This window comes from Ochotona curzoniae, unplaced genomic scaffold (genome assembly GCF_017591425.1).
Source record: "Ochotona curzoniae isolate NIBS_2020 unplaced genomic scaffold, NIBS_Ocur_1.0 scaffold_4506, whole genome shotgun sequence".
Classification (NCBI taxonomy): Eukaryota; Metazoa; Chordata; class Mammalia; order Lagomorpha; family Ochotonidae; genus Ochotona; species Ochotona curzoniae.
Window position 1 is genome coordinate 18,984,575 of NW_024467119.1, and position 26,041 is coordinate 19,010,615.

A 26,041-nucleotide genomic window follows, 5' to 3' on the forward strand; every position below is an offset into this window, starting at 1 on the left:
TTAGTATACTCAGTTATTAATAGAAGTGTGTAATTTTGTTCACGTTTTACTTTTCCTTTTCCATGTCTTGGTAAAGTGAAATACGGATAATGGAATTGTCCTCTGGCATTCCTGCGTGCAAACTATAATAATTACTAATGTTCTAGAACTATTCATGCTAAGATTTCCAATAACCTCTGAGGTAATATATTTCCTCATCTTGACTATGCCAAAGGTTAACATAGAAATCATCAATTGAATGATAACTTATTAGAATGAAGAAATAGCATAAAATGTATATATTGATTATAGGTTTCACAAGTAGAAATATTAAAATGTGAGCTTGTCTAAGAATGAAATAAAAATGAGGCAATGACTAAACTGATTCTTAACTGTTAGATATCTTGGAGGCACTTGATAAACTCTCTTGACATTCAGCATTTCCTTCTCTTCTAATCTTTTATATATTCAATAATTGCTTCTCATCCTTCTTTAACTTTTTCCTAAGTTCGCTTTCTTTAACAACTCTTGTCCTGGACTTCAAATACTCAACTTTAATATATGTCTTTAGTTTTCTCTCTTATCACTTACTCAATTTATTCTTTTGAGTAAAATCATTCTCAGTCAAAATTGTAAATACTATTTTAATTACTTACCACCTTAATATTTTTGGTTAATTAATTTTATGTGAAAGGTAGAGTGACAGAAGAGGGAAAGACAGATACATCTTTCTTCTATTGGCTTAATTCCCAAATTTCCACAAGAGCTGGGCTAGGTAATGCCAAAGCCAGGAGTGAGAAATTAAGTTTTAGTTTCTCATGTGAGTGGGTGGCAGAGAACCAATATTTAAGCCATCCCCTGTTGTTGCCCAGGATATGCATTAGCAGGAAGGGAAACCTGGAATGGAATCCAGGACTGAAACGCAGACATTCCAGTATGGGATGTGGCCCTCCTCAGTGTTTCTTAGCTACGATACTGCTCTGTGTCCTAACTGTCTTTCACTTTGATCACTGAGAAGACATTCATGAATTAGCTATGCCCATTTTCTTCTATTAACCATCTTTCCTTCCTTTCCCCTAACTTGTAATAGGTAACCAAACCCTGACTGTTCAACTTGTCAAAGATAGTGTGTTTTTAATCTTTTCTAATGAGCCTGTCTATCATATCTCAGTTCATATTTGTGTTATCTTTCAGTTCTCAACGCTGATCATTTTGGGTTCCTTAGCCTAACTTTGTCAAACGTATTCTCTCCATTAATACTAAAATAAACCTGGGAAAGTTCAAAGTTTGTTATAACCTTTTAGCTGCTTAGAAACTCACAGTGAGACATTGGTAGTGGAAAGTACACAAGGGTTGAGCCAACACATTACTTCTTACTGTCCCTCTGCTCATACAGCTGTCCCACAGAACTGCAAGGCATAGCAAAGGAAGAAATCCTTTTTTAAATTCTATTTAACTCCTGACCAACTGATACTTGAATCTGCCTGCAGTCATTTTAGTAAAGAAACTAATGATATATTTCTTATTTATTCTCTATATGTTTCAAATTAGATATCTGTTGGTTACAGAGGAATTAATATAAGTCAGTGCAGGAGACCCTTTTAGGATTTTGCATGTTTTGCCATAAAGTAATGCTATTTTAATAATTATGTAAACATACTTGTTACACAAAGTTTTCATGTACCAAAGCATCACATACCATCCATAAATATGTATAATTTGTATATGTATACAATACTCATCATACATTGCATTTCTTATTTTAAAAAGAATATGTGTGTGAGGGGAACTGAAATGCCAAATTGATTATTAATCAAGTTATGTATGAAAATAAAAGCTGAGCAAAACTCATGATTCATGCATCTGTTAGCATCATGCAATTATAATACAGTATTATAAAATAGAGTCTAATTTGAGGCATATCATTAAAGGTTATCTTTTATCTTTTCTGGTTTCTACTGTTGTTCGTATTTTAATTTTTAAGAATAACAAATGATTAGATATCCCAAGAGAAATTGAGAGGTGTTGGCAAAGAGTTAATTGATAGCTCAGTAGTTGGTACTAGCATTCTAAGCATGAAAGTCCAGTTTACATTGGGCAGATGAACAAAGAAGATGAGTATCTTTAACAGCTGCTCCTTCTGTGCTGGAATGTCCAGTGATTGTTGACCTCAGTACCTAAAGCACAGCGTTTTCACCCAGGTGGGAAGTCATTAAGGTCCTCATCACGAACTGCGATAGGAATCATTCAGATGTGTGTCTCTGTTGGTTGCTAGCCAGGTGCTGGGTCCAATACAAACATGTTCACCTAGGATCAAAGTGAAATAAGAGTGGTCTCATTATAAAAAACTGAACAGAATTAAATCTGGCTGTTGTTTTTGGGTTGTATCCCATTCCTCTTGAGGCGTCTGTAGCTTCCAATAGTGTCTTTGCTCATACATATTGGTCCTTAGGAAGAAACCTAAGTCATTCACTAAGTTGGAGAATTCTGTAGAATGAAGAAGGCAGAGCATGGCAGACTGGAGCAATGCTAACAAGTAAAGACACAATATACTCTACCTCTGGCATCCCAGTTTGTGAAGCATTCAAGTAGCAGTTAGAGCTGTGGGACTTTCTCACCTTACAAGTTAGGCTGAAAAAAACCCCACAGAATGCTCACAGTGGGATTATCAGTGCACTAGCACCTGCCTACAATGTTTCATGGGCATGATGTGTCATGATAAACCAAATAATAAAATTAAAATATTGAGTGATATGCTTGGTTTTTTGCATTTCAAATCTAGCCTGTATAGAAATGAAAGGGAAAATGTAAGATAGCTCAGAAATTCTGTGAATCTCTTAAGCTATTTTACTGTATTGTCTCTCAGTGAATCAGGATAAGGTCCAATATAGGCAAGTCCTAACATATAGTTCAACACGGGGAGAAAGGAAAAATGGGAAGGTAAGGAGAATGGTATAGAGAGGCAATTCTCCAAGAATTCCCAACTTGAGTCGCATTTTGTAGCCATGCGCTCACCATCTGCCCACACCCCAATACTCTGAACAGCTCATGATGTAGGCATACCACATTGCTTCTGTCTGCAGCCACACCTTTGCTCCCTTCGAGACCATGGCCAGAAAGCTGATCATACCTTTTTTTTTTTTTTTAATCTAGCTGTCTTCTGTTTATCCTTCAGACATAGCTAAAGTTTGTACCTGGACCTCTACATTGAATGAAGCGTGTTTCCTCAATTGTCCTGTAAACCACTGGCTGATAATCCCATTGTGAACAGAATCACTTCTTAATGAAAAATGTGAACTCTCGATTTTTAGCAAAAGTCTTCAGAAGTCATAAGCATGGCATAAGGCCCTTGAAAACATGGCAGAGAATCCTGTCCCTATCTCTTTTAACCATCTTTCTGTTGCATTAGACTTTTTGGGTATGTGGTTATCTCTCCTATGAGATCTCACCTTTTCTGATGGCAGGGCCCAAGTACTACGACTGTTTGTACCATTAGCACCTAACTTTGGATCTATCAGTTAGGAGTCCAATAAAATATATTTTTATCACAACTGGATTTTAGGAGTCCGATAAAACATTTTGATCAAAACATGTTTTGATCAGAACTAAAATATGATCATTAGTCTTTTATGAGATTATTTTTTTTGTATTGCTGAAAGCTGAAAAAAAAACCTCCAATTTACAGACTTAGTTTGAGTTGTAGAATATTAAAGGATAATCAAGTACAGACAGTCACCCAACTTCCACATAATCTGATAAGTGTATTTATTACATTTACTGATTAGTAGTCACACTAACCAGTAGTTAGAACTTGAAGCTTAGTGACTGAGACTTAGAAAGATTAAGTATCAAACCATCATGATGCAGCTATAACCTAGTCTTATTTATTCCAGAGATTGCGCTTTTAAGCAACAAATAGTAAACTAACAGGACAGCCCCACGGCTTGGACTCCATTTGACACACTGCAGAGATTCTCGTGTCTGAAACTTGAAGATTAAATGTTGCTACTAGTTATTTCCAACACACTAATCTACTGACTCAAGCTGCAGCCTTACCACGTTCCACCAATTCTCTTATGGAGGCAGCCCTTAGTATCTACTTTCTTGGAAATGTCATAATGTTCTTAGTTCAAGTAGAAAAATGAGCGTAACATAGCACAAAAGCCTTAATGTAATGTTCATCTCTTTCATTGGACATATTTGAATAAGTGAAGCAAATAGTTATTCTAATCAAGATCACTAGATTTTGCTCACACATAAAGTGAAGGAAAAGGTTAGTCATAATATATTTTCTAAGCACTTGCACATCTGAGACTACATGTGGCCTATATTTACACTTTAATCCAATTGTAAAATCTCTGGCTCACATTGTCTTTTCCTCAGGACTTAGCTGCGTTTGTAGCTGGCAATAAGTACAAAGAAAAAAAAAATCTAAGAACGACCTGCTCTTTCCCACTTTATATATAATGTTCTTGAGAAAGAACATGACACTGTCCCTGAAGCAGAAGACTCACTCAGCAGATCCTTAGGGCTGATTATTCTTCATCAGAACGTAGAGCAACCTAAAGCGTTGGCTCAATATTTGCTTCATGAGCACTTCCTTTCCTAGAGCGGCTTCTTAGATAATAATCTTGTCCATTTGTTCTGCCTTTTCCTCCAAGGGAACAGCACTGTATAAATATTGTCTTTCCTTTGTCCATGGATATGTTGTCCATAGTTCTTTGTAGATCATTGCTCTATATTATTTTGTGTGATTTCTTCATGCATAGAAAGAAGATACTTCAGAAATATCCTGAGAAAACAAATTAAAAGACAAGTACATTTTAGTGCTAAGAAAGTTGAAATACATGCATAGCTTTGTTTTTCTTAAAATATATTTTCCTTGGGCTCATTAAATATCCTTATGTACCTTTATAATGATTCTGTGTTGCATAACATTAAATTTTGTTTCTATTCTATTTATATCTCTAGAAATGCTTTATTTGTTTTTCCTTTCCACATTTTCCTTGCCTTACCATTTGCTTTCACTTATCTGAACTCCTGTATCTGTCATTAGGAATCTATCCTGCTCCTGGTGGCTGTTACATATGAGATTTTGAGGAATTAATGTATGATGCTTCTTCACGTGTCCATTTATTTTTCTGTTTATTTACACATAATCTTCATTTTATTTTTCCTCATGATTTAATGAGTTAATCAACTAAAATATCACATAAGAGGAAACTTCAAGATGTTCATGAAAAAAATAGAGCTTCAATTCTTGCAAGTGTTCTGTGAACCTTTTTTAGACATCTTTGTACATTGCTCTCCAGCCAATTTATTTCTGATTAATGTTTGTTTTCGAACTTATGTTCATCTCCCTTAAGAACATGGGAAACTAATGAGAATGAGGAGGATGGTCTATAGTGAGTTCTGGGTGTACAGTCACCACTTAGCAAATTTAATTAAATAGGCTGATCACCAATTTATTATCTTCTGTTTCAAAAAGTATTTGAGAAACAGAAAAACAGACAGACCAAATTCTCACTTGCTAGCTCACTTTCCAAATTGGCATAACGGATAGGATTGGGCAAGGTTGCAGCTGGGAGCAAGAAACACAACTCAAATCTCCAACATGGGCTGTAGGAACCCTGTTACTTGAACCATCACCCATTGCTTCTAAGTCTGCTTCTGCAGGGAGCTGCAATCAGGAAGCAGAGCTGGGTAAATGTTACTTGGGACGGGGACATTCTAACTGGAGTCTTAACTGTTGGCCTAAATGTCCTTTCTCCAAATTTTATTATTGTCTTTACCCTTTGAGTTGATGTGAATTTCAGCAATACTCTTACTTGTATTATTTCCCCTGGAACTGCTATTATGTTGGAAGCTGAGATACAGAACAATATATGAGTGAAATGGGTCCAGTGTAACACAAGAAGAAATGCTGGGGGTCTGTGGTGAACTGCAATATGTGCTTCATCCTAAGATAACCATAACTCCTCAATTTATTCCAGTGTTACTTGGTTATTTGGTGAGGCTACTGTGGCTCAAAATTGTTTTTAACTCAATCCAGAAATACAGAATTTTTTTTTTTTGAAAAATGAAATATATTTTCAAGAGAGTACAGTTCAAACATTCTATACCTGCAATCTCTCATGCTTTACTCTCTAACAGAAAATACAAAGGGATTATTGACCTGCCGTTTCAAGATGTTTTCTGGACCTGTTACAATGGCTCAATGGCTAAATCCCTAAACTATAAGCACTGGGATTCCATATAGGCATTGTTTGTGTCCTGGCTGCTCCACTTCTCAGCCAGCTGGTTGGCTTATCCCAAAGAAAACAGTATAGGATAGACCAAAACCTTGGGACCCTGCACCCACGTGGGAAACCCAGAAGAATCTCCTAACTCCTTGTTTGAATAGGCTTGGTCATTGCATCCATATTGTGGAGTGAACCAGCAGTTGGAAGATCTCTTTCTCTACCTCACCTTCTCTCTGTAAGTTTGATCTGCATTTCCAATAAAAATAAATATGACTTAAAAAAACACAGTACCCCGAACACCAGTATCCATGTTTCTGATGTCAACTTCTTGAGAATGCACAACCTGAGAGACAGTGCATGAAGTTCAGATATCTGAGTCTCCTCTTCCCATTCTGAGACTACAATTGTTTGTATTCTAGACTATTTTGTCTTTCGTGTTCCTGAATATCTGAATTTTGGGGCAAGATTTATTTGTTTGAAAGGCAGAGTGACAGAGAGAGGGAAGAGTGAAAAACAGATCTTCCATTTGTTGATCCACTGCCCCAAGTGGCCACAACATTAGGGGACTGGGCCAAATCTAACCCAGGAACCAGTAAAACCGTCAGGGTCTCTCACATCATATTTGTGGTCCAAATAGTTGAACCATAGTTTGCTGCCTTCCGGACACACTAGCAGGGAGCTGGATTGGAAGTGGAGCAACTGGCGTTCAAATAGGTACTCACGTGGGATGCTGTTGTTGCAGCTGGCAGCTTAACCTGATGTGCTATAATGCAATTCCATCAGCATATTCCTTGTCTCTTCTATGGGAACTTCAGACTAGATGATTTCTAAAAGATGCTTCTTCAAGGTCATTAAGATTTTCTTCTATCATTTCCAGTCTACGGGGAAATCTATCTAGTGATTTCTCTAATCTTAGATTTTTTTGAATGTTCAAGAAGTTTGTTTTTAAAGTCTCAATTTCTCTATTGAAATATTTTACATTTTCATTTATTTTCCTACACATTTAAAAATTAAAACATATTTATTACAACCACATTGAAATTATTACCTGCCAGTTTTAACTTACAACTCATGTTGGAATGGATTTCCACTCAGTGCCTTTCTCATAAGTGTTAGGCCATTTTATCGTTTCTTTGAATACCTCTTAACTTTCTATTGTATGCTGGACATTAATACCTTCAGGAAGCCAAGTCATCTTACTTTCTCTTGCTGAATAGCAGTATGTTTTTCCAACAGTCAACTTGGCTGAACTGGAATTCCAAATTCTGATATCAAGTTTTTCTCTTTGGTCTCATGTGCTGCCTACAGTCTGCCCTGTGTATGCGTGGCTCAGGAATCAGACAGATATTTGGACACAATTTATGTGGACTGGGAACTCCCCCTCTGCGTCTCACCATTTTCAAGAATTACCCCATCTTACTGAGCAGCTGATATGGTTTCCTAATTATCAGTCATATGGGTATTTAAGCTAATAATCCTAAAGAGTGATTGTCAGGTGTAGGATACCCGTGCTTGTTTCATACTTGGGTCTGCTGGCAAGTTCAAAGTCACAAAGCACAAGAAACTCACTCAGTACTTTTCCTTGATGTATCAGCTACTCACCTCTAACCACGTCTGGATTTGTTCTGTTTTCCAGTACATTCAGGGGATTGCTTAGTGCTCTGTATTCACTATTAAACCTGTAATTTGAGAATCCAGGAGCTATCTGACTACTGCTAGAATAGTAAGTTCTCAGGCCAGACAGGCTGACGCTTTCTGTCACCACCTCCACCCTAACCCCAGATACCACCATATCCTACTGGAATCACTGTGACCTTCCAAGGTAGAGTTTGGTTTCTACACACTAACTCTTTCATCAGAACAGCCAGAGTGATGAAGCAAGTTAGATCATTATATTTATCAGTTCACAATTTTTGCTATTGCTAGCAAGTAAGATGCACTGTCCTTATCTGCTCGGTCCCACTCGGTCCACTTCCCAGGAGCAGATGAGAGCTCTTCTCCCACTGCCTCTCCTGCACTCTCTAGCAAGTCATTGGACACATCGCTCTCAAAACACACCAAGTCAGCGCTTCATCACAGTGTCTGCATTTACTCCGAAGTCCCGTCTTGTTCCCACACCTCCTTCACATATTTGATTACATAATTTTCTCTGCTGAGGAGTTCTGTTTTAAAGAATTTTAGTTTCTATGAAGATAATTAGAGAAAGACAACAGAGACAGAATCAGACACCTTCCTTCTGGTTCACTCCCTAAATGACTGTAATACCTAAGGCAGGGTTAAGCAGAAAGCAGGAGTTGGGAACACTATGCTAATTTCTCACATCGGGAAGGTAAGTGCCTGGGCTGCCTTCCACTGCGTTCCTGGGCACATTAACACGAAGTGGGATCAGAACTGAGCTGGCTAGGATTTGAACCAGCACGCAAACGTTCTATTGACATCATAGGCAGTGGTTTAATCTGTTCCACCACAATTCTAGCACCATTGACGCCTTCTTATTTGATCCTAGATTTTTAGTCTGACTTGCCTTTCCATCTGCCTAGCTGACTTTTCCTATTTCCAACATAAATTCTGCATAAATGTCTCAGCATTTTGAACTCAAAAGGCACAACAAATCCTTCCTTTTGGATAATCCCCGTGCAGTTCTGTTTACCAATCTTTCCCTTACTACTCTTGCCATTCTGTGAGAGTGGCACATGTGTACGTCAGTAACTGGGCAGCTGCCTTGTCACACAAGTGGACTTTGGAACTCACACATTTTCTTCTGAGCCAGTTTCCATTGAGTTTCTATAATTCTCTGTTAATCTTCATTGGAATTTGGGCTTTATTTGGAGTGTTATTTTCCATGCATCAACCTGACTGAAACTCTGGTAGTATCTCCCAGAACTTTGTCTTTACAGCCATTCAATAAAAGTGAGGGCGCCTGCTTATATGCCTGAAAAAAAAAAAAAAAAAAGCTGAGTGTGGAGTCACATGAATTTGAGCTGGAATCCTGGCCTCTGACCAGCCTAAGACAAAGTATATGACCTCAAACTGTCTGCCGAATATATTTTTCGTACGGAGTGTAGAAAAGATGCTCCTTGTTAGAAATATAAATTCTATAAAATAATGTACATGATATGCTTAAACACATAAATGGTTTGCAAACTTTTCATTTCTATGTCTCTCATTTTATATTAGCTTCATTTTTCCTGTTTTGTTTTGGAAATATAAACTTTGGATCATTGACATTAGTAGTTAAATCCAGAGTTTTTATTGGCTTAAGAAAAAATTATTCTGTAGTTTCACCCCAGCCCAAGGTAAAGGCATATTATTAATAGCTTTAGAAGATTCCGCATTCTGGGTAGAGGCATAATTCTCAAGTCTCAAGTTCTTTCTATTGACCCAGCAATTTACTGGCATTTCTAATGGTTCATCCAACTTTCTCAGAAAATAAAGGCGGGAAGGGAAGAGAGGAGAATGAAGTGAAGCATCCTTAGTTTGTTTAGGGGAACAAAAGAACAAGTAATGTACTGAGCTCTCTCTAAGAACTTCTTTCCCCTGGGGAGAAAGAACACTTGCATAGCCAGACTCGGCAAATGTTTGCTGAACAAACAAAAGAATAAATAGGTGGACATATTAATTAATTAATATCATTTCAGAGGCTGATAAATGCCTCTGTGGTTTTGGGTTTTCAACAGCCACTTACAAGAGAAAGGAGAGCTGGGAGGCAGACCTTTGAGCTGTGCAGGGTGTGCCTAGATCTGGCACCACCATCAGAGACTATGTCACTGTTTTGCTACCTATTGCCATAGCAACCATGGGTATGGCCACAGCAGCAAAAGCCTAATGTCAACATTTACCCTGATTTTGCTGGTTGAGCCCTTTCCTTATTCATCTCAAAAAACCATTCTCCTCTTCTCTTCTTCATATTCTGACAGGTATTTGCTTATAGCTTCTTTGTTTGTTATTTACTCAAAACAGACCCAGAGTAATTAATGCGATTGTATTGGTTTATACAAAAAGGAAGAATCCTGGAATTCATTTCCTTTATTAAAATTACATATTTTGTGTCCCTCTCTTTGAGTTTAGTGCAACATCTCAAGCTGCTGGTTAATTCTTCCCTTAAACTCTGGGTGGTGATGACTTCAGACAGGGAAACAAAATTCTCTCCTGAAATCTTGCTGAATTCCTTCTTGACGTATTTCAATTCATGTTACTCCAGGGACTCCAAAGAAGGATGAATTCATGAAATCGGTGACTTACTCAGTGTAATTCAAATTGCTTTCCATTTCCTCTAAAGGATTTAGTTACCAGAGACTGCAGAAATAATTAAGTTGTAAGCTAACTACACGGACATTCTTCAACAGGGAATCCAGGAAAAGAATAATCATGAGCTTCTAGTGATTTTTTTTTCCTCAAGACTTCATGATGTTAGTTTGTAATGTTTATGACACATTTTCTCATTCATAAATCATTAGACTGATAATACTCATCATGGGTTGCTACTAAAAACAAATGAATTAATATATGTAAAAATGATTAGAAATGCTACCCATTTTAATTATTAAGCCAGATTTTATTTCTATTTTTAAATATTTCTTTATTCCATAGAGACAAAAAGAGGCTATTGTCATTTCTGCTTCCCAATCCTTGATCTCAATCTGTGACCATGCTGCATTCTCTTAACTTTTTGCTTTTATTGGTGGTAACTAGCTGAATATTAAATATCCAAATAAGGATAAGAAAGGAGAGGATAACATAAGAAGAAAGATGGAAACAACACACCAGGAATGTAAATTTATTAATAAAATGCTGTAAGCTCACCACAGACAGGAATCATACCATCAATACATCTGCATATTTATTAATCAGACATCTGAAGTGCTGTCTTGTGTATGATTCATGCCCTAAAAATCTGAATGTAAAAATGAATGAGTAAAATTTTACAAAAAGTAAAAAAGAAATTTCAAAAACAAGCAAGCAACCAAACAAACAAAAACACAAAATAAAATGAATGAGTAGGGGGTGGTGATGTGGCATAGTGGTTAGGCCACCTCCCACAATGCTGGCATCCCATATAGGCTCAAGTTTGTGTTCTGACTGTTTCGTTTTTAACCCATTCCCTGCTGATACATTTGGGAAAGCAGTGGAAGATAGCCCAAGTTCTCAGGTTCCTGCACTCACATGGGAGACATGGAGGAAGTTCCTGGCTCCTGGCTCCTGGCTCCTGGCTCCTGGCTCCTGGTTCCTGGCTCCTGGCTCCTGGCTCCTGGCTTTGGCCTGGGCCAGCCCTGGTCATTGCAGCTATTTGGTGGAGTGAATCAGTAGCAGGAAGATCTTTTTCTAAATCTCTTCCTCTCTCTCTGCAACTCTGCCTTTCAAATAAAGAAATAATTATAAGAGAAAATGAATGTAACAAATGAAAATAAATGGAAGCCATATGATCATCTCAAGCCTTTTAAAAGAAATTTTCATTGAGGAATTATATATTACATACATTAGATTTAGTCAGGTTTTCCAGAAATGTTAAAATTCACCAGAAGCTGTCAAATTCATGTCTAAGATTCATCAAAATAGATACATGGGAGAAGGAAGAGCAGAGTATCTGAGAATCGGAGATATTTCTCTGGCAAATTCATTGTAGACGGTAAGCAGAACCGCAAAAGTAGTCTTGTGTTTTTAAATTTTAAACCTTAAAAACTTTGAAATTAAGCTATCGTTTTTTTAAAATAAAAGAAATATGAACTCAGGAAACTCTCTTCTGCTTTTGTTTCCTGCCCATTGGCATCGCGGGTACAGGGTCCCAAGGCTTTAGACCATCATCGATTGCTTTCCAAGGTCACACATGGAGAGCTGGATGGGAAACGGAGCCATTGAGATTAGAACCAGCACCCATATGGGGTACCAGGGAGTACAAGGCGAGGACTTTAGCTGCTAGGCTACTGCGCTAGGCCCATGGGCTAGCTGACTTTAATCACACCCCACTGAAGCACACAAAAGCTAAGGCTGGGATGCTTGCCATGTGAGTGCTGGGACAGAGGGTGGGCCACATTATATTAGGCCATGACACTATGCTGAACCTGAGAGAATTGGGTCTGGGGCAAAATCTGTGGCACATTTGTAGGCTCATCTCTGTGGAACTTCAGTACCCACTGGTTTTTGCATGAGAGCTGGGGGTGGTGACAATCCAAGCTAGGCACAGCCACAGAACTCTCCAACACTAATAGGATCTGGGGTTCTGAGTAGACAAGATTAGTCCAACCTACAGCACCTGCAGGCACACCCAAGAGTTGAGTGTGGGGACAGGCTGGGTGGGAAGCAGCAACCCACCAGCATTCACAAACGCCAAGAATATGTTGGGCAGGGTCCTAGCATTTGCTGACATGTGTGAGATCTGGGCCTTGGAGTGGGGCTGAGGCCAAGTGTTGGAGCTAAGTGTAGGCCAGACTAGCAAGGCTGTTCCACTTGCACTTGTTGGCAGGTGTGTAGGTTAGCTAGAGCAAGGACATGCCAAGTTGTAACACACACTGGGAGGCGAAGGAACCAGAATGGGGTACAGGCCATACCAGGCTGGGCTTCTGTACCTTTCTTTCGCATGAGAGCTCAGGATGGGGGGGGGGGGTAGGTTGGGCAGGGCTAGGCTGCAGCACCCACAAGTAAGAACTGGAACTTGGGTCTGACCGAGTCAGGCCAGGCTGTGGCATCTGAGAGCAAGATCCAAGACAGGGGATGGGCCATGTCAAGCTGGGTTGAAACAATCATTGGCATATGTAAAATCTATGGCTGGGAATGAGCCTGGTTGGGGAGCTAAAGAAAGCGCCTTGCTGGGCTGCAATTCCCACTGGTAAGTGTGAGAGCCAAAATGGCAGGGGTGGGGGACGGTTGCTGGACTGGGCTGGAAATGGCCACAGCATCTTTCAGCACGTGTGTATGCTGGGCTTGGGGGTGTGCCAGACTGGGCTAGACTAGCACCCTCTGGCAGGTATAGGACATACTAGGCTAGGTTGTGGTACCTGCTGAACCACAGGAGAGCCAGGTCTGGCCCAGGCAGGGCTGGCTGTACTGTAGCACCCACAAATAAGAGCCAGAATGGATGTGGGCTGGTCAGAAAAGTCTGCTGTAACCTGCTGGTGAATGTTGGGACACAAGGTGGACCATGTCAGGCTTGCAAAGCACCCATGGGTGCAGGAGAGATATGTGACTGGGATTTGGCCTGACAGAGGAGCTTGGCAACTGTCAGGACACAGTCCCTGCTCATAAGCATGAGGTGAGACTTGCCTTGTACCTACTGACATACGTGCAGGTCAGGTCTGGGGTCAAGCAAGGCTGGGCCAGTTCATAGCACCTACTGGCAGTTTTAAGAGCCAGGATGGGGTGCAGAACAGGTCGATTTGGGTCACAACAGCAGCCAGTTGACAACAGGGCTGGGACTGGGGGTTGGCATGAACTGGAACAGGAGGCAGGATGGGCAGAGCCAGGGAGTAATGAATGCCATAGTGAGGTGAAATGTGCCAACCTGGGCCACAGTACTGACTGCAGGCCCAGGACTGGGGGTGAATCTGATATGGTTACTTCAGAGGCTCTCCTGCTATGCTACTGCTGCCACTGCTGCATGAGAGCTGGGACTTGAACCAGACCAGGCTGGGCAGGGCTACATCACCCATCGTCTTGCATGTGAGCTGGTTTTAAAGGGGAGCTGGGCTGGGCTAGGCTACTATATCCACTGGTGATTACATGAGCCAGAGTTAAGTGCAGGCTGGTTAGGCTTTGCTGCAGAATCAGTTGAAAGTACCAGAACTGGGGAACAAGGCATGTCAAATTGAACTGCAAAACTTGCACTTAACCACATGGAAACTGCAAGATCCAAGGCTGAAAGTGGGCCTTGTAGGGAAACCTTGGGAACCTATGGGCTATAGTTTTCACCAGCGAGCCATGAGAACCAGGGCTGGGAATGTGCCTGTCTGGACAAAGCAGCAGCCTTCTCCAGCATAACAGTGGGTTTAATAGTGTGGTTGATTGGATTGAACTAGGCTGCAGCACACATTGGTGTGTATGAGATTTAAATGGGATGTGGGACACACTGGATCAGTGTGCCCAACCAAGAATCAGGGCTGAAAGCAAGCCTGGTGAAGTTTATTGGGGGTGCTCTGAATAGGTAGCAGTTCTCACTAATGTGTGTGAGGTCTGAGTGTGCGATGGGCAGGGTTTGGCTGGGCCATAGCATCCACTGGTTTGCTTATGAGAAGGGGTTTGAGACAGAACTAATGAGGCAGCTGCAACCAGCAGTGTGTGTGTAGCTAATGTGGGTGACACAATGAGTTGGCTATTATACTGGCTGGCAAACACAGGCATCAGGTCTAGGGTCACCTCAGGGGAGGATCCCACCATCTGGACTTTTGGATTTAGAACTCTGACCATGAGAAAAATCATGGAATATGTGGTCTGATTATGGAATCCATGTATTGGTACTAGGCTTCCTCGGTTGTTGATGCCTGGGCAGTGGACAGCATGCCAATATGCACATGTGGAACAGCACAGCCATCTCACTGAGATCTGAGAATATCTAGAACCATGGCAGAAGATGGAGGGCAGAATAAACTGGACAACTCTCCTACCAAGCTTTGACAGCAAGTATCTAGGCTGGATACTCTAAGGTGGACTTTGTCAGCCAATGGGCCTTGGAAAGAATTTCTTAGTCTTGGAACAACAAAGCCAACAGCATCTTAAAACTATTGAAGCCACTTAAGCACTACCCTTGGAACATGCTCCACAATGGGGTTCTAAGATGACATCAAGTGGCCATCCCCCATCCCTGGATACTGATGTGGTTAGACAGCTGGGAGTGGTCCTCTCCCTTGCTGACTTCCCCTCCCCCAAATACAGGAAGGGAAAAACATTGGAATCAATTGTCTAATCCACTTTCTTACCTACCTTGACCTCCACATGGGCATACGTCTTTCTCAACTATGTAAACAACATCGAAAATAAAATAGTAATAAAGGTGTTAGGCTGACTTTTAATAGAGTACAAATTTTGCATAAATGAGATTCCATTTCAGAAAAGCATGTTTTTTCTCACTTTCCACTTAGATTTAGACACCCAGGATGGATTTTACTCACATATCCCCAGCTCCTGGCCCCTAAACAGATCTTCACATCTCAGCATAGGCAATGAGAAACACAGCATTTCTCCGATGTTTTGACCAGGATCCACTTTGCTAAAAAGAAAATACAAAAGGGTTTTTCATCCCAAATAAACCCATCGTAATTTGGACTACCGTAAGTCTTAGTACAATACACCATACTTATCAAATATCATAGCGTACTTTAGCCTACTGTCAAGCTGCTCAGAATACTTACACATCATACAAAAAGAAATTTCTGGAGAATGTTATGACACTGTCAATACCTTAAGGGAGAGATCAAAGTGCAAAATTTAAGTGTGATTTAGGGTTTTATGCTAAATCATTGGTTTTAAAGCCAAATCATTGTAAGTTGGGGACCATGTTTTTGGACACTTATTTCATTGTGACATAGAAAAAGCTCCATGCCCCCCCCCAAAAAAAAATTAGAATAGATAGAGAAATACAAGGAAAGCATAGAACCAGACAGGAAACGGTCAGTGTGGATCCACATATACCTTACTAGGTAGGACACAAAGATTAATTATGCCTCGTTAGGGTATTGAAGATTTCTCTGCATTCCCCTCCCAAAACTGTTCTGCACCTCAACTGTTGGCATATGCCTTGTTAGATTTATAAGCCAGCTTAGACTATCCTAAAATCCGCCAAGTTCAGCAAAATTATGCTTCAACACTATCAACTGCTAAATACTAAAATGAAAATAGACACGAGATAGGTGAATAGTACCCTATAGCCACTTTAAGGTGTATAGCAGCCGGTTCTGTGTATAAACAAAAAATGAAATGTCAATGAAGTAGTCACAGGAAGTGGTTAAGAACTTGCATGGTTTTTACATATTGATTATTCAATACCATGTCAATTAATGCCATGATGTTGTAAATTGTTGTTGATGATGTGCTGGGGCTTTCAATTGATTGGGATGATATTCTGCCAGCTCTAACTTTAGACGAGAGATGGTGTCCCCAAGAAACAGTTGAATTTATCTGGACAATAAGATGCTGGACATTATGCTTGGTATATGTTTGCAAAGAAAGAATCTGGACTTAATTTGATCTGTAATACTACAACATGGTGGAGGAACCCACATTGGGGAGAGGGCACGGGGACAGGTTGGGGGATCCCAGAGCCTATGGAACTGTCACATAATGCAACTTAACTAATAAAAAAAAGAAAGAAAGAAAGAAAAAAGAAAAAGCTCCATGATGGGAAGAATCAACATGGAACAAAAATAAGAAAGGCTAAAGGTAGCGTACCGGCAATTAGTTAGGATCAGAGCTTTCAGAAAAACATTATGATCTCAGAGTAATTCTACAAATCAATAGTAATAAAACAGCAGCAATTAAAAATCCATAACCAAAATAAAACAACCAGTGTATTATAAACAGATCAGAGAATTTTCTCAGAAAAATTAAGAAATCCTCTTGATCTGAGTGTGTGTTAGACATGCTTGCCAATCATTGTTTGTCTAAGAAATTCTCAGTAGATACTAAATTATTGTCTTTGAGAAGCATAATCATTTTAATTTATGAGCAATAAATTATCATAATATTTAGTGACTAAGACATTACTCCTTGTTAGAAAAGATTTGTTTGGACATAACAATAGACATCTGTGGAAAACCCAAACTTTTGTAAATCATAAAAAAATCAGAAATGGACATATTGAACTGTCCTGGGGTTTCAGGCCAGGCTGTGTGATCAAATGGTAGTGAAGGCATGCTTTGGAGCGCCACCTGCTGGCAGGAGGTGCCTTGAGCAGATAGAAGTTCAGAAACCAAAGTGCTTAACAAGTACACAGATGTCTTATAGACTTTGCTAGGTACGGCAACTACAGCAGCAAGCAGAAGAGACTAGTAGCTCCACTATTAGAGCTTGCAATCAGGAGTCTAGGAATCATCACAGAATGGGTCAGGAGAGGAAGGTCTTAGTCTAAGGGCTAATGATGAGGTCAGAGTTCATTGGGCGAAGGGAGAATGTAAGAGCACAGAGGAGAGACTCTCGTGCATTTGAGGAAGTCAGGAAAAGACACAGTGGCTGTGCCCCAGAAAGCTAACAAAGATAGCATGCTAACGGTGAAGAGATCTTCATGCTATTTAACCTTGTAATAACCTAGCTCCGTTTCCAGGAAGTGTACTAAGTATCCATAGATACAGGTGTTCATACCTCATAAAGATGAAGCACAGACTACTAAAAGTTTTACTTGGTAGATGAGGAGCCGGAGACATAGAGACACTAATTTCTCAGAAGGGCCCAGCCAGCAAGTCATAGAGGCAGGGACTGAATTCTGTGGTCCTGGCTCCAGAGTCCATGCTGTTCGCTTCACCAGTCCTACCCCTGCTATGATAGGTGTCCAGGGCTGTGTGGGAAATACTAGTTAAGCAGAACCACAGTGCCGCTGACATGTTCCAAAGAAGATATTAGATGAATAGACTTGGGTTCTACTGAGGTTATCCTGACAACATATGGAGAACAGGGGGGAGTGAGACAGAGCAGGGGTAAGGATTAGGACCATAGAAAGCCACAAGCCTCCAAATGAGACTAGTGCTGTCTTCATACAGGGAGAGAACTGTTAGCTGTGGGCCTTGGCAGAACAGACATATTGAGATTTATGTTTTTAAAAGATTTTTTGCTTTTTATCGGCAAGGCAGATTTGTGGAGAAGGAGTGGCAGAAAGAAAGATCTTTCAGCAGCTGATTCATTCCCTAATGACCGTAACAGCTGGAGCTGGGCTGATCCAAAGCCAGGAGCCAGAAGACTCATCCAGGTCTCTCGTGTGAGTGCAGGATCCCAAGGACTTGGGCCACTCTATATTGCCATCCCAGGCTACAGTCAGGGAGCTGAAGGAAAAGTGGAGCAGCCAGGACAGGAACTCACACTTACATGGAATGCTGGCATTTGCAGGTGGAGAATTGACCCATTGAGTCATGGGACTGGCCCCAGAGACTGTGTTTAGAAGCTAAAGTGATCAGAACACAGTAATGAATTCACTATGTGGTTGAGGGATAAAAGACTCAAGGATGACATTTGAGTTTTGGATACAAACTTGTATGGTCCTTCACAGCAAAGGTGAACCAAAACACAACATCCCATCTTCAGCTTCTTCATTGCAAAATCCAAAATATCAGCGAGAGTTAAGAGCTTTCGCTAGCAAGATAATGTGGTCAATTGACACTGAATTTTAATGAAAGGAGAAAGTGCCTGTCAAGCATTCTTTGGAAAACTCAATCTTTTCTACCTGCCAGAGTCACTTTGCTCTCATTTTGCTCTTTCTTCTAGAGTTCCCCATGTGTTACATGCTAGAAATAGCAGAAAAGAATACTCAAGGGAAGCATGTGGAACAGGTTCAACACATGACTACAAAGCTTTCCCGGGGACATCACATCAGCTTTTTCTGGTGGAGGCACTTGAGAGGATGAGAAGCATTCAGTCTCTCCGGGGAGAAAATGTGTATTAAGAAACACAGGTAAACTATTGACCATGATGGATAAAATAACCATGTATGCACATAGAGGGATACCACAGAGCACTGAGAAACCGAATACATCTATAAGACACCAGCATTTAGGAAAACATGATGAATGGACAAGGTAAATGACCATATGAAAATGGCAGATGCTCAAAACAGTATGGTCAACTGTAGATTTGTTTTAAGATAAAATAATTACCCAAGGAAAAGAGACTTAAAACTGTGCTTCAAAATATTAGTAATGTGAGAAGTGAGAAATTAGCAGTGAGTTTCATTTTTTAAAAAATTGGTTTGCACATAATGTGTATGAGGCCAGATACAGGTTTTTAGCAAGAGAGAATGCAATTATTTTCAAAGATTGTACGACCACCTTGCTCATTAATGGATAATCCCCTAGCCTGGTTTCACAGAGCTCTAATTACTGTTCAATTTCATTGTATTGGACAGCTATCATGGACCACAGGCCATGGCTGCAATATTCTCATTCTCAAGGTCATTAAAAGTGTTATTATCAGAACTAAAAGTGTAGCCAAGTCAACTGACAAATTCAAAATTGCTTTTAATGATCAGAACAGGAGGCTAAAATAAACAAGTACAAAGTCAAAGGAAAGAAAGACATGTGTTTCAGCTAAAAATAAAGTTATACAAGAGAATAGGACAGGAAACTAGCTCATAAAGAGGAAGTTTAATTGACCTCTGATTTAATATATGGCCTAAGTGTGAGAAGTTGTGGAAAATATTCTTTCTGGATCAACAGATTTAGGTTAAGAAGTCTCGGCTCTTAGGCACAGCAGTTTGAAGTCTGTCACAAAATAGAAAAAGTGACCTGTGTGATGAGGAGTTTAACTGCACAATAAATGAGCTCTTTGGCTTTGGAGAAAAGGATTATGAAAAATGTGGTAATTTCATCAAAATTTGTGATGTAAAAGAAGTGTATTCCTTCAGAGCGAAGGGCAAACTAAAGGCAAAGGGATTGTGCTCCTGGAAGTGGGAATGATAATGAAAGATGCCTGACAACCATCACCTTATGCACATCCACTCTGTCCCTGTGATGGGTGAGATGGCCTCCTGCCTTCTGCTTCCCGCCAACACCCAAACAAGTGCACAACTCGTGCTCTTCATCTGTGCACTCAGAACATTGCTGTCGCCCAGCAACATGGCCTGACTTCACCAGGAAGACAGAGAAAGATGCAGAAAAGGTGATCGCATGATCCTATCAACCAAAGCGAGCTCAGGGAGAGAAAACAGTACCACCACCACCACCCAACCCCACATGCTGAAATTCACATTTTTCCTATCTCCTATGCCTTTTGAAATCTCTGTCTGTATTTATTTTCTTCAAGTTTCACTATCTCCATCTTCTTAAAGAAAGAACACAATCTTGTTGAGTGATTCCAGGACACTTGGGATTAAGGAGGAAATTTTCAGAACCACAATAACCACAATGTTTGTTTAATAAACATCCCCAAACGTTGCACACGGTGAGAACAAAACGAAGTCAAGTAGAGCTTAGGTATCCTGATGGAATACGAGTGTGTGAGTCACAGAGGGAAGGCGGGGACACATCCTGCCAAGATGACCTCACTGGGGCCACGCTTCTCTCTCCTATCCAAAGTCCCTTGGTTCTCAGCCAACCATGATAAGCAAAGCAAAATTCAAAAACAGGTGAGTGTCTGGAGGAGCAGGCCTAGCATTGTCTTTGTACAGTTTTTCTCCCCTCTTCTGAGCCAATATTTAAGAAAGAAAAAAAACCACAGCAATTCTGAAGCAGATGAAGAGCGTGTGTGTTGTTGATAGGAGCTAGAGCAAACTGTCCTGGTGAACAGAAAGATTAGTCTAGGTTTGCTAATTAAGCATAATTAAATATAATGAGCAGATAAAACTATGGGGCTGCAATTGGAGATAAAGAGCAATAGGACTGCTGTGTCATAGGCATAAATATATCTTAGCATTTTTTTTTCTGTCTTATTTGAAAATCAGAGAGGTGAAGAGAAAAGGAGAGTCAGGGTCGAAGAGAGAACTTCCATCTGTGGATCAGTTCTTCAGATGCTCACAACACAGCCAGGACTGGGTCAGGTCAGAGCCCAGAGCCTGAAAAATCCACCTGGATCTCCCACACGAGTGACAGGAACACAAGGACCCCAGCCATCCTCTGCCATGCCAGGCACAGCCGCAGGAATTAGATCAGAAGTGGAACCGTTAGAACTGGAACTGACATTTCAGTATGGGGTATAGGCAGCCCAAGAGGGGACTTACCTGTTTTACCACAGCAATCCCATTCCAGCCAATTTTCTAAGATAGAATTGTCAGCCTCAGAGAAGAAGCAAATGGCTAGTTGATCAGTATGAGTTCTTGAAGGGCATTGGGTGCTGAAAATAGCTTTACTTTGTTTCAATACGATGGTTTGGAAGAGAAGAATGACAGAACCACTTCTTACAATTCTCATTTTGAAACATCACTTTTGATATTATCTCATGTTTGGATGACAGATGAAAGAAGACTAAGTAAAACATTAAGTCTTCTAAATTATGTAATATATTACTTTGGTCTTACGAGTGAATAGCCTCAGCCGATATCGGCTGTGAGTTGCACAGAACTAAGTCTCTATCCTGCTGACATGAAGAGATGCTTTTTAGCAAGGTGAATGAGAACTGCTTCATAGGAAACAAAAACTGCTACCATATACAGCAGGTTTCTCTATTGCAAGGAATGTCTGGAATATCTCCATTTCAAAACTGTCAAAATGTACAAAAATAAAGCTAGTGGCTAGCATTAGGAAACACATTAATAAATTTGCATAATGATTTTAGGGTTTTTTTTTTTTAGATTACTTTGATCTACTCTGAGAACCAGATTAATTTCTGGTGTGCTCGCATAATCTGGTTTCTAAGCCAACACAGCAGAACACGCTCTAGAATATGGAGTTGTGACTGGGACAGCAGAATCCTGTTCAGACTCTTTTTGGTGGCCAGCCAGGATTGAGACAGTAGCACTTCTACTTCAGCCTTTTGTCTTCATCACCGTTGCATTCAGAACTATAACATTTCCGAGAGACTTCCCTAAACTACATACATAGAAACAACCAGCCTCAAAGGCAGTAGGTTCCGTGCCTGGAATGAGTCTTGTTCTTATCTTTGTTATTTCACTGTTTCTCAGGAGTATAAACGGTCAGAACTCTGTGATCAAATTCCTTCATGTAGCCATTCACTATCACAACCAATCACATTAAGACAAAATATCAAATGTGTAATTCTTTTTTTTTTTTATTATTTTTCATTGGAAAGGCGGATATACACAGAGGAGAGACAGAGAGGAAGATCTTCCGTCCGATGATTCACTCCCCAAGTGAGCGCAACGGCCAATACTATGCCGATCCGAAGCCAGGAGCCTCTTCAGGGTCTCCCACGCGGGTGCAGGGTCCCAAAGCTTTGGGCCGTCCTCAACTGCTTTCCCAGGCCACAGGCAGGGAGCTGGAAGGGAAGCGGGGCTGCCGGGATTAGAACCGGCGCCCATATGGGATCCCGGGCGTGCAAGGTGAGGACTTAACCACTTGCGCCACCGCGCCGGGCCCCAAATGTGTAATTCTTATGAAGCTTAATAATCTTCAAAATATGTCAGAGGTGATTCCAAAAATATTTTATATCCATGATCACATGTTTTTTTTACTTAAATAAATGAGTCACAGATACAGGTTCAAATACCAGAATTATCACATCCTATTTATGTGATTTTTGGCAAGTTATTAGTATTAATCACATTGTTTCTTGAGTATAAAATGATAGTGGTCATAGCCACCTGGTAGAGTTATTATAAAGAAAAAAGTAATAGTGGTACAATGGCTAGCACAGCTTAGCACTAAGTTATATTTAATATAGAGTAGTGATTGTTGCAGTTATTCATAAGCACATAATTGCTTGCGAAGGAAGTTGACACATAGTATGACATGAATTATGGAATATCTTTTAGAACCACAGACAGCCACAGACTTGGAATAAATGTACTCTGGCAGTTAGATAAAGAATATCTTCAAAATCCTAAGACTTTGTCACATGGGCAGGAGGAAAATTTCCAAGCAGACAGGAAAGATTTGCAACAGCAAACAATTTTTGTTTGAGACCTTGATATGAGCTAGGTCCTATTCTGCAAATAATTATAACATCTCGCATGAACAGCTATAGAAGAGTCCTGTTGTCCTGGTCCTACTTAAACTTGTCTGGTAGAAGCCAGGGAATTTCCACTGGCGTTTGCATTATAGTCTCAAACTTAGTAGGCCAAAATACCGTTCACCGTGAAGTATTTATCCCAGTCTTATTTATATATCTTACACGTTTTTCCTCCCAATTCTGACACTCATCAGAAAAGCAGCATTCTGATAGGCATTATTTTCCAAAGACAAATTCATAACAGGTGTCACAAATCCCCTCATCTGCAACAGAGAAAAACACAGGCTTGGCTGAACAAAAGAATGAAAATCAGCCAGGGAAAGGTGTCATTAGAAACTTCCACCTTCCCCTTCAGCCTCTGCCACGTGCTCACTGCTTCTTTGCTTTCGACCAGTTTCAGATGAGGGCAAGTGTGGGGCTGGCTCTCAGGAGAGAGAAACCAGCTCCTGCTTCTCCAGTGAGTCACACCCAGTGTCTTGGCAGTCAGCAAACAAGCTTATGATGATACTTCCATATCACTTCCCTGTTTCACTCACGGCCACAACTGTTAGTGCCACGAAACAACTCCTACTTTCATGTCTTTAGCACTAACTCTCACCTGAGTTTCGATCTTACATGCCTGGCTGCCAACAAAGCCCTCCAACTGGCAATACCTTCACCCAACAAGATCAATAGCAAACTTCCCATCTTCTTCCTTCCGATTTCATCACTTCTGCCCCAACCCGGCCCTTCATTGAGACGGACGCCTTTCCAATCATCTTTGACTTTCCTAGTCCTTGTTCCCCTCAGTGACTCAGAGATTCACTGCGTTCTCGCCTTCAATGTTTAATAAATCTACCCTTGTTCATTTCCATAAATGATACACGTCTGTAGGTGCTCATCACTCTTCATGTGACTTTTTCAGTTGACTCCTAGTCGGTTTCCCTTCCTATTTTCCACCCTCAATCCAGTTCATCCTAATTTCACTGTTGAATCAATTTCCACATTCAGTAAAATCCTGGCTATGTGCAAAATTGGTCACATGTTTTCCACTTTCGCCAATTTGGTAAATAGAAACTTCAGAGACTCTTCATCTTGCTAGACATTTTACCTTTTGTGATTCTTGTATTTCTGTCTAAAGTACACTTAGATTCACCTATAAAACCCTTTAAAAACTCAACACATTACTTGCCCCCAACCTAGGTAGATTTCTTGCTCCTAGAAGTTTGGCAGTGGATGATAACTCTAGTGATCACTTTAATCTCCCACAGTGGTGTCACTTTCACCCTTTGTTAGCTGCTCCTGTTCTTTGCATCGCCCCATGCGATGGCAGTTCCTTTACTTCCTATAATAGGCTGGTTACACCAGTGCTCCCAAATCTTCATCTTTCCCTCTAGTCCTGTACTTTGCCATGTGACATTGATATTTCTCTCACCAAGAAGCAGGATATATTTGTTCGTTTCTGATTTGGGGCTACACTTAGGTAGCAACCTTGAGAATGCATCTTTTAGACCTCTGGGAACATAACCAACGAAGAGCCTCAGCCTCTGGCTAGGATGACATGAAATTCAATACTGCAATTGCACTGTGGCAGTGCTTCCTCAGACTACCCCTGGCCAATGATTGTCCATTCTGCATAGACACAGGACTTCTTCATGATTGCCCATTCTGCAGGTCACTTCAGGCTGCAGGATGATGCTACAGTAGCCTGGCTGAAGCAGTTTAGAGGTTAGATGCTAGGACCATTCTCCTCCCACTCAGGCAGGATCATGTTTGTGTTGTGGGCTCATGGAAGGAGTCTTTCCATAAGTCAAAAATAACCAACTACCAGCATGATTAGTCCAATCTTATCAGTCTTGGTATATGCTTCTTGGGCTTTATGACTCTGGGATACCTCATTAATGTGACTGGCAACAAGTCAGCAAATCAGGAGATATCTTCTACAGAAATATTCTATTTTCCTACAAGCATGAAAACAAGCTAAATATGTGCAAGAAATTCAGCTAGGCATACCAGTGGAATATCCGAAACGATCACAAGTGAAGCTCCAGGCTAGAGTTACCAGAGTAACAGCTGCTTCAGAATGTGAAAAAAGCCAGAGTGCCTCATCACACGTCTTTAGATGAGAATGATACCTGTGAACTTGATGTCCCCAGATCGTAGGTCAGTGACTAGCACATAACACATTTTTATACACATTGCAGGTGCCACAAATCCCTTCATTTGAGCCAGATACAGAGAAAAACACAAGCTTGGTGAATAAACATTATAAAATAACCAGGGTCAAAAGATTGATAAGTCAGGCTCAGCAGAGTGTTCTAGCGGCTGAAGTCCTCACCTTGAACGTGCTGGGATCCCATATGGGCCCCGGTTCTGATCCCATCTGCACCACTTCCCATCCAGCTCCCTTCTTGTGGCCTGGGAAAGCAGTCGAGGACGGCCCAAATCCTTGGGATCCTGCACCCGCGTGGGAGACCTAGAGGAAGTTCCTGGCCCCTGGCTTCGGATCTGCACAGCACTGGCCGTTGTGCTCACTTTGGGAGTGAATCATCGGATGGAAGATCTTCCTCTCTGTCTTTCCTCCTCTCTGTATATCTAACTTTGTAATAAAAATAAATAAATCTTTTGAAAAAGATTGATAAGTACTTCTTTGATAAAAAAAAAGTTTTTATAACCAAAAGGATAATTTAAAAACATTTTATTTCACTACCATTAGTTCATGCTATTATGGTAATTCAAACTTAACCATGTAAACACAGCAGCTTAATCTTTCCATGACTCCATTTCCTCTTCGAAAAATTGGAGATGACAGTAGCATGAACTCATAGGATTGTCACTGCAGAAAGATAATTAAACTATGCCAACCATGATATGTAATTGTGTTGCAGCCAACACTTCACTCAAAAGATCTACACAAACATATAGCGGTTCTTGTGCGAGTCCCAGCTACTCCAACTCATTTTCCTGATAATATATCTTGGGAGCTTTCAAATGACGGATCTGTCATTCACTCAGGAGACCCAGATAGAGTTCTGGACTCCTGGCTTTATCATGTTCCAGTCTCCAACTGTTGTAGATGTCTGAAGATTGAT